Source organism: Crocuta crocuta, unplaced genomic scaffold (genome assembly GCF_008692635.1).
Source record: "Crocuta crocuta isolate KB4526 unplaced genomic scaffold, BGI_CrCroc_1.0 scaffold70, whole genome shotgun sequence".
NCBI lineage: Eukaryota > Metazoa > Chordata > Mammalia > Carnivora > Hyaenidae > Crocuta > Crocuta crocuta.
Genome location: NW_027528417.1, coordinates 8,919,159 through 8,924,886, shown reverse-complemented (window position 1 = coordinate 8,924,886; position 5,728 = coordinate 8,919,159). Strand labels below are relative to the sequence as shown.

Genomic DNA, 5,728 nt, shown 5'->3' with positions numbered 1-5,728 from the left:
CCCTGCAGCTCCCGGGGGAGGTGAGTCACGCGCGCGCTTGGAGGGAGTTCCGAGGTCTCCTCCTCTGCAGAGCGGCGGCCGTAAATAACCAGGCATTCCTTCCCTGCCCGGAAACCCCCTCACCTTTTGTTTTATGGATTCAATAAAAAGCCCAGGAGTTTTCCTTCTGGCTGCCGGGCCACCCTCCCCATCCCCGGGGAGGGGAGTGTGCTGGCCCCGAGTTACCCTCCCGCCTCGGTTCCGCGCCCTGGGCCTGGGCGGGGCCTGTACCTGTGTCCCCTTTATCTCAAATCCCCTTTGGCCCCCAGCACGACCCAGAGGGGCTGGTGCAGGGCAGGGAGGGGCGGGCGACTTGCAGTCTCCACGCGTAAGTGACAAGAACCGGTTCCCGCAAAACTCACGTTGGACACGTGTGCATGGTGAGCTTGCTGAGGCCAAGTCATAGCAGGAGCCCTGGCCTCTGCGCTTGGCCTGCGCCCGGAGGATTTAAGGCAGAGAGAGTGCAGTACCCTGGCTGCAAAGGCCCCGGGGAGCCCCACCTTACACTACGGTGTGTTCCAGAGTGCAAGCGCCTTAGATGCCATTTGGCAGATCTTGCCATCGGTATGAATCCGTGCTTGAAATTTTGACTTGAGGGCCCGCAAATGTGACCTGTGGCACAATCTGGATGGAGACCGAAGCTTGAGGAAGCCTGCAGGGAGATGAATGAATATAGAAAGACATTGATGGGTAGAGGGTCCAGCCCACCAACTCAGTCATGAGACGGGGGGCTCCTTGCCCAGCTCTCTCGGCAGCCACTGACCCCGTGTGGACCTCAGCTTCCTCCTCTGTCCACTGAGTGGAAAGTACTAAAAGGACCCTCCAGGGGCGCCTGGGTGGCTCAGTCGGTTAAACATCTTGGTTTCCGCTCAGGCCATGATGTCACTGTTCATCAGTTCGAGCCGGCTCTGCGCTGATAGCCCAGAGCCTGGTTGGGCTTCTCTCTTTCCCTCTCTCTCTGCCCCACCCCCACTTGGGCACGTGTGCACTCCCTCTCTCTCTCTCTCTCCCTCAAAATAAATAAACTTTAAAATAAATAAATAGGGGCGCCTGGGTGGCTTAGTCGGTTAAGCGTCCGACTTTTGCTTAGGTCATGATCTCGCGGTTCGTGGGTTCGAGCCCCGCGTCGGGCTCTGTGCTGACTGCCAGCTCAGAGCCTGGAGCCTGTTTCGGATTCTGTGACTCCCTCTCTCTCTGACCCTCCCCTGCTCACGCTGTCTCTCTCTCCTAGAAATAAATAAAACATATAAATAAATAAATAAATAAAAGGATCCTCCAGCTTTCCCACTCTATAGGAAACAACATCACTATATTTCTGAGGTGCCTTCTTACAGGCCCCTCTGAGAAGCACTGTTTTGTCTCCTTGGAAGAAACCAGGGCATGGCCAGCTTCTGCAACTGACCTCTCTCGTCAGCGAGGCTGACACTGAACTTCACCCCTCTTAGAAGTCACAGAGGTCCAGAGTCCCTCGGACCAGAAGGAAGTCCACCTGGGAGGCAAAAAGCCGTTTAAAAAGAAAATCTGCACACCATGACAGCATTAGCTCGGTCCCTCTTGGAACCCTCGGTGTAAGGGGCCCAAGGACTGTGGTTCTGCTTCAGGTGAGAGACTGGTTGGCTCGGAACATCTAATCCTTTCCTCAGAAGGAATGGAGGCTGGGGCGGGGGGAGCAGGGGCCTCTGAAGGCAGCTCTAGAGAGAGCAGTCCTCAATGGGAGTCCTCCTAAGTCTCCCTCGGAGTGTGGGTGCGAAACCACCCCTCCAGCCACGGCCCAGAGCAGGAGCTCACTCACGAAACAGAAACGGACAAAGGCCCACTTCTTCCAGAACCCATTTCTGACACCACCACATGCCCAGGGGAACGTGTGGCCCCAGACAGACTTCATTTCCTCATCTCTGGACAGAAAGCCACTCAGTCTTGGTTCCCTCATTTGCATGATGTCAAAAAAAAAAAAATGAGTCATCCTGAATTGTCATTTGTTAAGAAATTTTGGCAAGAGGCGCCCTGCTGAGATTGGAGTTGATTTCTCAAAAAGGAACGCATAGGAACTCGAACGCTGATTTCTTATGTGACTGCGATCAATGTTTTAGGCCTCGGCTTTCCCGTCCGTGAATCCTGACATGTTTTAGGGTTTCTTTCCCCTTTCACCTACTGGGACTCTACCATCGTCAGGACTCTCATAAGGAGAGGAAGATTTTAAACTTTCCAGGCCAGAGATGAGTTACAGAAACTTATCTAAGGTGACTCTTCCACACTGGTTCTTGCTTTCGATTTTGTCTGCTGCTTGTGGAGGTGAGCAACCCAGGCAAAGAAGGCGAGAAATCAAGAAATAGGGTTCCGTGCTAAGATTGGGCTATTCTGCCAAGCATTATACAACAGAAGCAGCTCTGAACCTTTTACAGCCACAGAACTGGGTAGAATTTGATGAAACTCACATGCTCCCCTCCCCCCCCCCACATGCACATACAGATACATACTTGCCTTTGCAGCCCATGTCAGGGTTCACTGACCCAGGAAGCCCCATCCACGGACCCTGTTAGGAAATATTACATAATTAATATTTAATGGACTATTGACCCTCTGTTTCCGTATCTGCAAAAAGGAATTACCATTCACCTCCAAGCGGTGGCCTGAAAACAGAGAAGGATAAATGGAGCTGTGGTATTAAAACCTATCAGTTCTCTGCCTGGTAGCCATGTAATATTGATGCAATCCTGTTTCTGTCATCTGCCAGCGTCATTCTCCTTTCCGCTTCATGGGACATAAATTTCGGTGCAAGACAGCAGCGGCCCAGTCTTGTGAAATTCCCGAAGCAAGCCCTTCTGGTAAGCCAGCACTGTAAGTGCTTGTTAGAGACTTAACGGGTCCCCGCGGAGGCCAAGGGAAGGCTGGAGGTAGGAATGTCCCCAGTGATCCCCTTGTGGCTTTAAAAGTCAATGTAACTTTCCAAAGCGTCTTCCCTTCTCCCAGAAGATGGTGTAATATAGAGAAACGAACTCACAGAAACAAAACCAAAGTTTAGGGGAAAAGCTTTTGATGAAGTTATCAGCTAATATATTAAATAGATTAGTAGTCCATTTGGTCCAAGGAACCAAACCTCGGTTTCCATATCACCCATGTAATGAAGGGATTAGATTAGGTTCCGTGGCTATTAATCTTTCTGGGGTCGCATATTCTTTGAGAATAGGGTGTAAGCTGTGGCTCCTGGCAGAAAATATACACACACTGGACACCTACTCTCACACAATTTGACATACAATGTCGGGACCTTGCAGAGCGCTGGCAATCCAGCTGTGGAAGCCCAGATTGATCCGAGCTCTCCTCCCCCTCCCTCAGGCCTCTTCAACCTCCGCCGTTGAAGACTCCTGGGATCCACTAAGTCCATCTGTGGCTTCGGGCCTAAGTCCTTAACCATTTCTTAGGGCCTCTGCAAACAGAGGAAGGAGCGAAGTATTCTTCCGGGGGCTGCTGTGAAAATAGCCATGCTTTAAATACTCCACGTGGGGTATGTTTAGGAAGCGAAGCTCCCATAGCAGCCTTGCAGACAAGGGCATAAAACTCTTAACTCCACATGTTTTGTTTTGTTTTTTTCTAGGAGATGAAGAATGAGGAGGGATGGCGGGGAAGCACAGGATAGAGCGTAGGGTGTGGTCCGAACACGCCGACAGCACAGTGCTTAGAGAAGAGGGTGCCAAGGATTTGGAGAAAGCCTGGATGAGCAGCGATCTTCCCTGTGTGGAAAGTTCTGCAGCTTCTGAACAGACAGAGGGGCTCCTCGTACGGCACCCGTGGCCTGCCTTACTGTGGTTCATAAATAGTCCCTTCCCCTCCCTGGGGAAAGATGATATTTCTCCTCCTTGCTGACATCAGCTTTGGTCATAGGGTTTGCCCTGGCCGGTGAAACGAGCAGAAGTGAGATCCGTCACTTCCAGGCAGAAGATTCAAGAGCCACCTTGAGGCTTACCACACGCTCTTCTCCCTCGGCCACAAGACTGGCCCTGTTCCAAATCTACCACTCCATCAGCCTGGTCCCAGAGGCAAGGTGACCCGGAGCAGACCTGCAAGTGAGACTGTCAGACGTCTCAGGAAGCACGAGAAAAAATATTTGGTGCGCGAGTTACTGAGATTCGGGGGCTGTTTGTGACTGAGGCAGAGCCAAACCCAACTTCCTGATACAGTATCCTCCTTTGGAAAGGAAGAGAGATGGGTACCCAGAATGGCCCTCACTAACCTGCAGGGCCCTGATGACGGCACTAACCAATGTCGTCGGCAGGGGCCACGTGCACGCTCCTTCCATCCTTCCCTCTCCCTGATGCTGCTAATGGTACCCTCCCTATCCACCAGCAGCCAAGCATTCACAGCCCAGCCAGGAGCCCATCAGTCATGGCGCCTGTAGTGGGCTGAATGGTAGGCCCCCCAAAAGATACATCCATATCCTAATTCCCCAAACCTGTGAATATGACCTGATTTGGAAAAAGGTCTTTGCAGATGCAATTAAAGAAGGATCTCTAGATAATGCCACCCTGCTTTGCCCACATGCGCTCTACAACCGATGACAGGCGCCCTCATTAAGACGAGGAGAAGCCAGGGGCGCCTGGGTGGCTTAGTCGGTTAAGCGTCCGACTTTCGCTTGGGTCATGATCTCGCGGTTCGTGGGTTCGAGCCCCGCGTCGGGCTCTGTGCTGACTGCCAGCTCAGAGCCTGGAGCCTGTTTCAGTCTGTGACTCCCTCTCTCTCTGACCCTCCCCTGCTCATGCTGTCTCTCTCTCTCCTAGAAATAAATAAAAAACATTAATAATAAAAAAAAAAAAGACGAGGAGAAGCCAGAGGCAGAAACTGAATGATGCAGCCGCAAACCAAAGAATACCGGGAGTCACCAGAAGCTGAAAGAAGCAAAGGAGGGTCCTCCCTGAGAGCTTGGAGGGAGCCTGGGACCCTGCTGACGTCTTGACTTCAGACTTCCAGCCTCCAGAACTGTAAGAAAATAAATTTCTGTGGTCTCAAGCCAGCCCGTATGTAGTAATTTGTTACAGCCACGAATGCCCCACTTTGGCAAATATCTTTTCTTCATGAGTCCCTCCCTCAAATGTCATTCGTAAGGGCAAGAATTACAAGCCAGTTGTACTAAAGGACTGGGAAGAAAGCTTCTCTTTCTCTCTATCCAGTCCCTAGGGCAGGGCCGCAATTACATCTGAAGGGGAGAATGCCAGCTCACTCAACCCGACTGGTCCACTTCCTCTCCAGAGGGAACACCAGTGGGGAGCGAGGTTGAACCCCTGATTATGGGCTGTGTAGAAACTGATGTTCAAAATAAACAGCCCCTGGAATCAAAGCTCAGGGGACGGTGCATAGCATTTTAGAGTCTTGAGGGTGGAGAGAGATCACGTCCAACATCTTCAGATAGAAGTCTTAGATGTACGAGAGTTTAAAGGATTATAGGATATAGCTATAATTCTTTTAGAATTTTTGCTTTTGAAAGTGATTATTTATAACTAACTGGTTTTGTTTTGATTTTGTTAATTTTTTTAATGTTAAGTTTTTTTGAGAGAGAGAGTCTAGAGGGGGTGGGGGAGGGGCAGAGAGAGAGAGAGAGAGAGAGAGAGACAGAATCTGAAGCAGGCTCCAGGCTCTGAGCTGTCAGCACAGAACCCAACAAGGGACTTGAACTCATGAGCTATGAGATCATGAC

General features: G+C 51.0%; 1 long non-coding RNA gene across 1 annotated transcript; it reads left to right on the top strand.

Moving 5' to 3' along the window:
• The first annotated feature begins 1,492 nt into the window (after window positions 1-1,492).
• LOC144223583 (uncharacterized) lies at window positions 1,493-5,028 on the top strand. Its single transcript, XR_013332757.1, has 4 exons — window positions 1,493-1,640; window positions 2,774-2,864; window positions 3,635-4,147; window positions 4,815-5,028. It is a non-coding gene; the product is annotated as an uncharacterized LOC144223583 (long non-coding RNA).
• Window positions 5,029-5,728: the final 700 nt, after the last annotated feature.